The sequence below is a fragment of the Phyllobates terribilis genome, unplaced genomic scaffold, assembly GCF_046119375.1.
Source record: "Phyllobates terribilis strain yellow unplaced genomic scaffold, ASM4611937v1 Scaffold_9__5_contigs__length_417890890, whole genome shotgun sequence".
Classification (NCBI taxonomy): domain Eukaryota; kingdom Metazoa; phylum Chordata; class Amphibia; order Anura; family Dendrobatidae; genus Phyllobates; species Phyllobates terribilis.
The window spans coordinates 156,568,385-156,580,486 of record NW_027362769.1 but is presented as its reverse complement, the minus strand read 5'-3'; the positions used below and the strand labels follow the sequence as shown (position 1 = coordinate 156,580,486).

Sequence of the window (12,102 nt, the reverse complement as noted above, 5' to 3'; positions counted from 1 at the left end):
ATTGGCCAATAATTTTTTTGGTCTATTCTAAAACCACAATTTTTTCTGCCTGTATACAGTTTAACAGGAGAGCAAGAGCAGACAGACAAAGATCTGACACTAGTTCCTGTAGAAATGCAAAGACCTTCACCGATTTCCTGTAGACAGACAAAGACCCACCCCCATTTCCTATAAAAACAGAGAGTTGTCTCCACTTCATGTAAAAAGACAAATACCTGCCCCGCTTCCTATAAAAAGACAAAGCCTTTCCCCCATTTCCTATAGAAAGACAAAGACCTACCCCCACTTCCTGTAGAGCGAAAAAGAACCACCTCCACTTCCTGTAGAGAGAAAAAGACCCACCTCCACTTCCTGTAGAGAGAAAAAGACCCGCCCCCACTTCCTGTAGAGCGAAAAAAACCCGCCCCCACTTTCTGTAGAAAAACAAAGACCCGCCCCTATTTCTTCTAGAGAGACAAAGACTCCCCCACCACACACACACAAACTTCTTGTAAAGAGACAAAGACCTTGTAGTGATCCAGTAGGAACTAGTAAATAAAATTTTGCCCCAGACTAGTAATGTATTAATGCTCACACAGGTGTAAGGTTCTGTACACTCACGGTACGATTATAATCAGAGATAATTATCAGGGCTGTGTCTTCTAGTCAGCCAAAAACCTCTATCCACCACAGAACAAGTTTTTATCCAATGGAACAAAATTATGAACATTCCTGCTAAAAGAATACAAACAGAGATCTTGAATAAACATGGTACTATGATTTATTGGAAACAAGAGAATGTTGAAGACATTGTGAAATTGTGATGGCTAGATGATTGAGTCAAAAGTGCAACAAGACGTAACAAGAGGTTGCTCACACTGCTGTCCACCCTGTCTATCTGATCTAATACTGCAGGTATCAGGAGTGCAGAGGTAAGAACAGGCTGCTCACACTGCTGGCTACCCTGTCTATCTGATCTAATACTTGAGATACCAGGAGCACTGAGGTAAAAAGAGCCCGCTCACGCCGCTATCCACCCTAACTGTCTCATCTAATACTGGAGATACCAGGGGTGTTGAGGTAAGAGGCAGCTCACACTGCTGTTTACTCTGTCTATCTGATATAATATTGGAGATACCAGGGGTGCTAAGGTAAGAAGAAGCTGCTCACACTGCTGTCCATCCTATCTGACCTAATACTGGAGATACCAGGGGTGCTGAGGCAAAAAGAGGCTGCTCACACTGCTGTCCACCCTGTCTATTAGATCTAATACTGGAGGAAGATACCAGGGGTGCTGAGGTAAGAATAGGCTGCTCACACTGCTGTCCATCCTATGTGACCTAATACTGGAGATACCAGGGGTGCTGAGGTAAGAAGAGGCTGCTCACACTACTGTCCATCCTATCTGACCTAATACTGGAGATACCAGGGGTGCTTAGGTAAGAAGAGGCTGCTCACACTGCTGTCCACCCTGTCTATCTGATCTAATACTGGAGATACCAGGAATGCTGAGGCAAAAAGAGGCTGCTCACACTGCTGTCCACCCTGTTGTTCTAATATAATATTGGAGAAAGGTTTCTGTCGGTGTATCAAGACAGAGGCCAATAATATAGTAATATGGATATGATAGGGAGAGAGACTCTCTTGTATTGTTGCCTCTTTGTGCATTAGCCATCTCCTCTGGGAATAAAGGAGCCATTGCTCATGCACGCATGATCCTGTAGTTCAGTCTAAGCACTACAGTACCATACACAGCTCATGTTTCTGTGCCTGAATAGACATTGAAGGGGAAGAGTAAGGCTATGTGCCCATGATGCAGAAATGCTCCGGATTTTTCCTGAGCGTTTCTGCATCTCCCTGGCAGAAAAAACACATGCGGATTGTACATGCGGATTGTACATGCGTTTTCCTGCCAGGGACAAGCGGATGTGAAGCGTTCTTCACATGTATTTCCGCATGCGGGTTGTCAAGCGCTTTCCAAGCATCATTTTTTTAGCATCATTTGGAAAAGTGCTTGACAACTTGGTCACACTATATAAATCCATGCTACCGGCATGGATTTTATATAGTGTGACCAAGTTAGTTTTAAAAAAAAAAAAAAAATGTTAAAAAAAAACAAAAAAACCATACTACTCACCTTCCAATGGCCCCCGGTCTCCTTCTCCGGTCTCCCCGGTAGCTCGCGATGGTCTAAAAGGACCTTCCATGACGTCATTTAGCCATATGACAGGTCACGCGACTGCCGACGTCAGCGGTCGCGTGACCTGTCACATGACTAAATGACGTCATGGATGGTCCTTTTAGACCATCGCGAGCTGCTGGGGAGACAGGACGCATCGCTAAGGAGAACGGGGGCCATCAGAAGGTGAGTATAATGTATATTTTTTATTTTAAAATCTTTTTTTTTACAGGTACTATGGTACCCGGGTCTGGAGGAGAGTCTCCTCTTCTCCAGACCCGGGTACCATCCGCACATTGAATCGCTTAATATCCGCATGTGCACATGTAGTCATGCGGATATTAAGCGATTCAATGCAAGTCAATGGCGGCAAAAACGCCGCGCTTACGCAAAATAATTGGTAGTGCTGCGGATTTTTCCGCAATGATAATCCGCAGCGGAAATTTCCGCAGCATGTGCACAGCACATGCGTATTATAATTGGGGAACACTGCAGATGGCATGCTGATAGGACATACCATCACTCAATGAGGAAATCCTTTGGGGTTCTTCTCATAATCCTGAGAATACGGTCCACAGTGTTGCTGCAGCACAGTGCAGTGTCCTCGTCCCAATTTTTTGTCTCCACAGGGAAGTTCCTGGTCACTTGCTACAGCATAGAAACATTGGAAAGGACCGGACTGCAGTTCTCTGCATGGCCAGTCGTCTGGGAACACCTCTGCGCAGGGAAACAGCACTGCAACTAACACCTTCATTTGCTGAAGACCTCTGTATCTGCCATGGTGGTACTCAGGAAAATCAGCCTCTGGATGGAATTCAAAGGAGAACGTGATTTTTACTATACAGTGCAATGCTGTTGTATTGCAATATATAGTGCAAGAGTCAGTCGCAGGTTCAAGTCCTCTAATGGAAATAAAAATTACAGTAAAAATTAAAAAAAATATATTTAAAAAAAAAAAAACATAAAATTCTGAATCATTTTTTTCTATCCAATTAAAAATATTAAAAAGACACATTTGGAATCGCTACATCCATTAGTCAGATCTATCAAAATATAAAATTAAATAGACTGGTAAACAATGTAAAAAGAAGAAAAAAAAGTTGTTTTTTTTGCCACTGCAATTGTGCAGAAAATGCTTTAAAAAGCAATCACAACAATGTATCTACCCCAAAATGGTATCGATAAAACAGTCAACTCACCATGCAAAAAACAAGCCCTAGTACAGCTACAGCCATGCAAAAAATAAAAAAAGTTCTGAAAATGTCAGCACAAACAAAAACATTTCCCAATTGTTTTCACCACTAAAATAATAATAAAAAAAAAACTAGCTGGAGTTGTGGGGTTTTTTTTGCAATTTCAATGTATTTTTTTTAGCATTTTCCAGCACATTCTTTGGTAAATAAAAACTACAACTTTTTCTGCAAAAAACAAGCCCTGATATGGCTATGTTGATGGAAAAGTTAAAAAAAAAAAGTTATGGCCCTTGGTAAAAGAGAAGAAAAAAAAACTAAAAATTGAAATGAAATTTGTTTGTATTGGGAAGGGATTAACTCATAATACAGAGTAGAAACTAAAACAATAAGTTTGCCACTGCTACATTTCTATAATGATACTTTACCGTATATTTCTTCTCCTTCTAGAACAGAGCAATATTCAAGCTAAAATCTATTCTATTAATAATAACATTTTAATAAGTAATCCTTTACAGTAGCCGGGTGAAACATTCGTTCAGAGATTATTATTTATATATATAGCACCATTGATTCCATGGTGCTGTATGACTCACCCCCAGAGCAGTGGGGTACTCGGCAGCCGGGCCTATGGATGCTGGTGGGGGGATATCACAGTGGCTGGCCCAGTCCGTGGCCCAGGGCGGTCAACAAAAAGGGGAATGTTATTTGTAAGGGGTTTGTAGTTTTAGGAAGTGTTCGTGACGCCACCTGTGGAGTGCGGCTCAAGGGAGCCGCCGCTGCGGAGCAGTCCTCTGAAGCTGATGTGAGTGCAGCAGGGATGGTGTGGCTCTCCACAGGTAGAGCTAGCTCCAGAGCAGTGTAGGGGTTGTTGGTTGCACTGGGCGTTGTAGTGCAGGGGGAAAGATGGCGCAGCTGAAATAATGGACGGAGGCAGTGCGGTGCAGTCATCCGAGTCTTTACTCACAGCTGATACACTGCGCGGGTGCCAGCCTCCCACGACGCGCTGCGTTCACCAGACCGGGGGTTCAGCTCTTCCTCAGGTAGGTTAGGAGCACCTGACGGAACCCCGCTTTCTTATGTTCCTCTCTCTAGACCGACTTCACGCTGGGTCTTCTCCCTCCTGCCCTGTGTTTCCCCACTCACAGTCCCGCTCGGGTGCTCTGAAGTCCCTCCTGTTAAACTGGAGTTCCCCGACCTGCTTGACCCTCATGGTGATTAGAATGAGGCTTTGGCAACTGAACTATAAAAGCCAGAAGCCTCCGGTTTTTCCAGACGAGACCTGGAGTAACCCGGCTGGTCCAGGGGCCAGTCCCCTTCTTGCGGCCTGATCCCTCTGTCTTCTGACAGATTCGGGGCATATGGGTGCCGTCCTGCACTCGCCGTACTCCCTGGGATCCCTTCAACAGAACGGAGCCTTCCTCCTCTGGCTCCCCTCCTGGACCTCTAGCAATAGGCCCTACTTGTGGAGCAGAGCTCCTAAAGAGACTCTGCCCCCAGACTGTCTTCACTCTCTCCTCTCACTGACTGACCTGCCACCCTAAGATGGCTTCCCTTTATATACCTCCTTCTATGGTGCTCCCCTAAACTGCTTCCTCCACCCACACCCACTACTGGTTCACCCTACTTTTGGTTCCCCCCACTCCAGCCAGGGTCAGGGCTCAGCACTGTGCACATGCATCTTTCCCTTCCAGCCGGCCTGGAGCAGTGTAGTGTTGGATGCAGGTGTTGGGGTTCCGGGCAGCACTCCCTCCTTACCTGAGAGAAGGAGACACCATACCTCTGGGCGAGGTGCAGTACCTCTGTGGCGACTGAACCCTTAGGGGCGCCACACTGTACACGAGGAAGGGTTAAATATCAAATACAGATATCACTTACAGTAAACAAACTAACAATGATAGACTGATACGGAGGGAAGAGGACCCGGCCCTTGTGTGCTTACATTCTACAGGAATGGGGAGGAGACAGTAGGTTGGGGGTTGCAGTAGCTCTGGTGTTTTGGGGTGGCAGCAAGCAAGGTCATGGCAGGCCGAGGTTTGTTTGAAGAGCTGGGTTTTCAGGTTGCGTCTGAAGGATCCAAGTGTGGCGGATAATCGGACGTGTTGAGGCACAGAATTCCATAGGACGGGGGATATTCGAGAGAAATCTTGGAGGCAATTGGGTGAGGTACGAATAAGTGTGGAGGAGAGAAGGAAATTTTGGGAGGACCGGAGATTACGTAAGGGAATGTATCGGGAGATTAGTTCAGAGATGTACAGAGGAGAAAGGTTATGGATGGCTTTGTAGGTCAGTGTTAGTAGTTTGAACTGGATACGTTGGGCAATTGGGAGCCAGTGAAGAGATTTGCAAAGGGGGGTAGCAGAGGAGTAGCGAGGCGAGATGAACCAGTCACACTCCAGAGTTGAGGATGGACTGGAGGGGTGCGAGAGTGTTAGCAGGTGGGCCACAGAGGAGGATTTTGCAGTAGTTGAGGCGGGAGGTGATGAGGGCATGCACAAGCAGTTTAGTAGATTGAGGGTTGAAGAAAGGACGTATTCTGGAAATATTATTGAACTGGAGGTGACAGGAGGTGGCGAGAGCTTGGATGTGGGGTTTGAAGGACAGGGCAGAGTCAAGGGTTACTCCGAGGCAGCGGATTGCAGGTACCGGGGAAAGTGTGGTGTCATTTATTGTGATAGAAAGATCAGGTGGGAAAGATGATGAGTTCAGATTTGTCCACATTGAGCTTGAGGAAGCGAGAGGAGAAGGAGGATATGGCTGATAGACATGCTGGGATTCTGGACAGCAGAGAGGTGACGTCTGGACCAGAGAGGTAGATCTGAGTGTCATCAGCGTACAGATGGTATTAAAGATAATACATATTCCCTCCCATCTCTTTCACCCCTTAAATATATCCGAGTTTTTACTTTGCTGCTATCTAAAATATTGTAGTGTCTGATAACTACATAACAGAACTCCTTTAAAGTGGCTCTGTCAACATATTTCACAAAGCAAACTGCATACATTTGTAAGGCTGGGTGCCCACGTTGCGTATTACAAGCGTTTTTGATGCGGAATTTCCGCAGCGGAAACGCTTGTAAAACGCTAGGTAATCCGCTCCCCATGGTCCCCAAGGGGATTCCGCAATGTCAATGCCCATGCTGCGGATTTTTCCGCAGCGTATATGCTGCGGTCAAAAATCCGCAGCATGTTCATTAATTTTGAGTTTCCGCATGCGGATGGTACCCAAGTCTGGAGGAGAGGAGACTCTCATCCAGACCTGGGTACCAAAGAACCTGTAAAAAAAAGAATAAAATAAAGTTTATACTTATCTTCTGATGTCTTCCCGGTGTTTTCCCGCCGTCGCGAGGTGTGTGAAGGACCTGCCACGTCATTGAGTCATGTGACCCATCACATGACTCAATGACGTCACCGAAGGTCCTGCACACAACAGCGTGAGCCACTCAAGACTCGGGACGGGGCCGAGAATGCATCGGTAGGTGAGTATAAACTTTATTTTTTTATTTTTTACCATTCTGATTCTTTTTTTTAACTATTACTTGGTCACACTATATAAATCCATGCCGGTTGCATGGATTTATATAGTGTGAACAAGTTGTCAAGCACTTTTCCAAGTGATGCTTAAATCACTTGGAGAAGTGCTTGATAACCCACATGCGGAAATGCATGCAAAGACGCTGCAAAGACGCCTCACATACGCTTCTACCTGGCTGGAAAACCGCATGTAAAATCCGCATGCGATTTTCCCGCCAGGGAGAAGCGTAAAAAATATGCTTCAGTTCCGCAACGTGGGCACTTAGCCTAAACATATCTCACAAACCTGGAGAGGCTGGTGTACTTACCTTAGTGAAGTGGCTCATAAAATGCTAATTTTAATGTCAGGTGAGACATTCTTCAGAAAGGATTACACAGTCATTCTGACACAGATTTCAAAAGTATGTGTAACAGCACCATCAAGTTTAATAGATCAATCTAATAATGTATGGAGTTTGTATTGTGATATATAGTGACAGAGGAAGTTCATTGTTTTTTTCTATTAACTGAGTACTTCCTCAAATTAGCGCGGCTACACGGATTCCGGAACAGTTTTTCTTTTTCATCTGTGCCCCTCGGTTCCAAAGTTATCCCCCCCCCGAAATAATGGTGCAAATTTTTCCTTTGATCAATTGGGCGTATACCACGGATGTTCTCTATGGGTGTTTGCTTTTATATTTTTTGACACTGCCCAATCAAAACATGGCCGCACCCACAGAGAAGTTTTGTGATATATGCTCACCTAGTTGAAGGGAAAATTGCATTATTAAAAGGGGCATAACTTTGAAATAGAGGGGCACAGAAGAAAAAGAAAAGCCGTTCCAAGGAACAGTGGAGTTGAACTAATTGAAAGAGGTACTCAGTTTACATTTAAAAAAATCAATTGAAAGGTCACCTTTAGCCCCTTAACGACTGCCGATACGCCTTTTAATGTCGGCAGTTAAGGGTACTTATTCCTCAGCGCCGCTTTTTAACGGCGCTGAGAAATAAGGGTATAGAACCCCTCAGAAAATCTCAGGGGTTTCAGCTACCAGGGGTAGCTGAAACCCTGGAGAACATGATCAGGGCCCGTTTTTCCGGTCCCTGATCATCAAGTAAAAAAAGTGTGCCGCTGTTATAATGATTTCTCTCTCTTATGACATGATATACATGTCAGAGGAGAGAGAAATGATGTCCCCGAGCATCTTCCCCGGTACCTCTGCCATCCCCGAACCCTCCTGATCCCTCCCCTGGCCCTCCTCCTCTGTCCCCCGGCCCACCGTGTCATCTTATTGAAAAAAAAAATGGGAACTACCGACCGGTACCCGACAACAGCAGATCATTTTTTCTATTGGTTTCTTTTGATCACTGTGATATCACAGCGATCAAAGGCCAAGAATTAATCAAATCCCCCTTTGTCACCCCCTTAGTCATATAAAAATTATAAAATAAAAGAAAAAAATGTTCATTCTTTGCAGCTATGGTTGGGGTTAGGGTTGTGTTAGGCTTAGGATTGGGGTTAGGGTTGTGTTAAGGTTAGGCTTAGGGTTGTGTTAAGGTTAGGGCTGTGCTAGGGTATGGTTGGGGTTAGGGTTGTGTTACGGTTAGGCTTATAGTTGTGTTAGGGTTAGGGTTGTGTTATGGCTAGGGTTGGAGTTAGAATTGGGTTTTCTTCAAACGTTAAAAAAAAATGACGACGATATGGCGACTAGTGATGAGCGCAAGTGCTCGCTACTCAAGTTTGCATCGGGTGTTTGGGTATACAACGAGTATCATGGGTGCCTGAGTGAGATGCTCGAGTCCCAGCCTCTCATGTTTCGCGGCTGTTAGACACCCAAAACTCAGGCACTCGCGATACTCCGTTAATACCCGAGCACGCGATGCAAACTTGAGTAGTGAGCACTTGCACTCAACACTAATGACAACGTATTCAATATGATGACCTAATATTATCAAATGTGTGGCACCTTTGGGTTCAAAATCCTCATTATACCCCTGGATAAAATCCTTGAGGGGTGTAGTTTCCAAACTAGGGTCAGTTGTGGGGGGGTTCTGCTGTTTAGGCACTTTAGGGGCCCTGCAAATGGGACATTGGGCCCACCGTAACTTTCAGCCAAATTTGTGTTCCAAAATTCAAATATTGCTTCTTCTACACCAAGCCCTGCCGTTTGTTCAAACATAACTTTTTGACTACATGTGGAGTATCGCTGCACTCAAGAGAAAGTGGGTAACAAATTGTGGGGTCCACTTTTCAGTGTTACCTCTTGCAAAAGTGAGAAATTTGGTGCTAAAGCAATATTTTTGTGAAAAAAATTAACTTTTTCAATATGACGACCTGATGTTATTAAATTTCGTGTTGTACCTGTGGGTTCAAAATGCTCACTACACCCTTGAATAAAATCCTTGAGGGGCATAGTTTCCAAAATGGGGTCACTTGTGGGGGGGTTTCCACTGTTTAGGCACATCAGGGGCACTCCACACGTGACATGACGTCCACTCTTGATTCCAGCTAACGTTGAGTTCAAACAGTCAAATGGCGCTCCTTCACTTCCGAGCCCTGCTATGCGCCCAAACAGTGGTTTTCCCCCACATATGGGGTATCGGCATTCTCAGGAGAAATTGCACAACACATTTTGGGGTTAATTTTCTCCTGTTACCCTTGTGAAAATAAATAAAATGAATTTTTTGTGAAAAAAGTTAAATATTCATTTTTTCCTTCCACATTGCTCCAGTTCCTGTGAAGCATCTGAAGGGTTAATAAACTTCTTGAATGTGATTTTGATGACTTTGAGAGGTGAAATTTTTAGAATGGTGTCACTTTTGGGTATTTTCTGTCATATAGGCCCCTCAAAGACACTTCATATTTGTGGTCCCTAAAAAAAAATAGTTTTGTAAATTTTGTTGTAAAAATGAGAAATCGCTGGTCAACTTTTAACCCTTATAGCTCCCTAACAAAAAAAAATATTGTTTAAAAAATTGTGCTGATGTAAAATAGAGATGTGGGAAATGTTATTTACTAACTATTTTGTATGACATATCTCTCTGATTTAAGGGTATAAGAATTCAAAGTTTGAAAATTGCTAAATTTTCCAAATTTTCGCCAAATTTCCTTTTTTTTTTTTCACAAATAAACGCAAGTCATAACGAATAAATTTTACCACTATCATGAAGTATAATATGTCTCGAAAATTTAATCTCAGAATCAGGGGGATTATGTTGAAGTGTTATAGAGTTATAAAGTGACACTGGTCAGAATTGTAAAATTTGGCTTGGTCATTAAGGTCAAAATTGACTCGGTCACTAAGGGGTTAAAGAAACATTCCAGTGTTTTGTTGTTTTTTCTCCATACCTGCACCTTATTACAAGCTGTATTGCTTTTAAACACAATGCAGAGCCTTGTCTTCCTCTCTTCAGACTTCTTCTTGGTTCCAGATTTCAATATGCATTTTTTTCTTCTATGCTCTGCTATAAATCCCATGGTGTATCAGCACAGCATCACGTGAAAAACTACCATAAATACCATTTTGGAGCAACAGTGTGTTTCTCTTCTTCTCCATATTCTCCTAAATAAGCTAATATATTATAAGTCTACAATTAGGAGGCTGAAAACTGACATCTCATCCATTACAACTGTGTGAAAAGAGCTGTGTAGTCATCATCAGTATCTGTGATAAAAGTTTGTGTGCTATCCTGTGGAGAATTTCTGTAGTACAATTTATGTAACTTCATCATACAGGAAGTGTTTTGGTGACTGAGAATGTGGTCTCCTTTGAAAAAATATTAGGGAATGCAGTTCATAGTGGGTCATAGTGTGATCACACGACCTAACTGAGAAAGTACATATGAATTTTCAGAGAGAAAGGAACAGCTAAATAAGGTTATTCTAAATAATTAATATACGGCAATACTTAAAGAATCAATCTAAAAAAAATAATTGGACCTCTAAGTTAAGGTAAGTTATCAAATGCCTTTAGGGGGTGTCTGATTTAGAAAATACATGTTCAAATCACCTGTTAGCTAACTTAAAAATGAGATGGGGGATGGGTGGTCTCTGTTCTTTGACTCTTATCAGAGGAGGGAGTAGCTGTAAAAAGTATGTTTTCAGAGGTGTAACTTTTAAGTTCCTGCGCCCTCTTGAGACTTTTTATCTTCTTGTCTTTTGATCCTGGTAGAGACTGGCAGATGGACCTTTGAGTCAATTGGGCATTGGTTCCTGGTGTAATTGATATCTCTGCATGCCCTATAGCTACACCTCTATCAATCACAGCCGCACTTCTGCTGGGCTCAGGTGAAGGAACGATCACCCAAGATTTACATGACATTGTGCAAAAAAATCCCTAAAAACGGTGACGAGTGATATTGTATGTGAGGGGGTTCACATATGATATCTTCCACAATATTTGTTCTCCCAGCACCTCTTGGGTTAAAATGAAATAAGTATGGCGCTTTTATTTTTCTAAACTCCTCACCAAATATAAGGAGAAAACAAGGGCAGCCCTAGATAGAAGGCACATAACTATAATTAACGATGCAAGGAATCTTCACTCTCGGCTTTACAACTACTTTTATAGCAATTGGTTATATATATATTTTTTTTTATTCCTGATAACAAATGTTAGCAAAAGAGCAGGAGGTTATGTATATACACTGCGCATATAATTCAGACGCTTTTGGTTGAGGAGTGTTAGGGGAGTAATTAAAATTCCCTATTAGGATTGAAGATCCAACATTAAATCTCCGAGTCCTGCCGTGACATACAGAAGTGCTAACAATAGCTGAAATAAAGGTTACATCGAACCTAACTGTTCACTTCGTGGGAATTACAGCATGAAGTAAAACATAATAATACAGGTGGAAGACGGCGCTGAACTAAATAGCAGATTGCGGTGCAGCATTACTCACCTCTTGGAGGGGATGAGGCTTCGCCACTAGCAATCAGTGTGTCTGCTTCATGTCAGGGTGAAATGGAGAGGAAAGCTACATGCAGATTAACATACCAAGTGTTTACAGATACCGGGAAACATCAGCGAAAACCTACACAACATCTCAAGGGGATCATTTGATCAGAGGAAGGGAAATCCAGCCCTCCTAACTTTGGCTCTTAAACGTGACCCCCTCTGCTCCACCGAACTTCATAGTTACATTTGTCAGGGTTATTCCCAGAAGTCCCCCACGATTCCAACATTTTATAGTCTTTATCCTCAACACCATATTTGTATGATCTCCCTAAGCCAGCTTGCT

The 12,102-nt window shown here is 43.2% G+C and overlaps 1 long non-coding RNA gene across 1 annotated transcript in view; it reads right to left on the bottom strand.

Annotated features, from left to right (window-relative positions):
• Window positions 1-11,886, bottom strand: part of LOC141161820 (uncharacterized) — a 101,413-nt gene extending 89,527 nt beyond the window's left edge. Inside the window, exons 1-2 of the long non-coding RNA XR_012250694.1 lie at window positions 11,764-11,886; window positions 2,676-2,962 (exon numbers count right to left, since the gene is read on the bottom strand). This is a non-coding gene — a long non-coding RNA (uncharacterized lncRNA). The remainder of the gene's footprint in view (window positions 1-2,675; window positions 2,963-11,763) is intronic.
• Window positions 11,887-12,102: the final 216 nt, after the last annotated feature.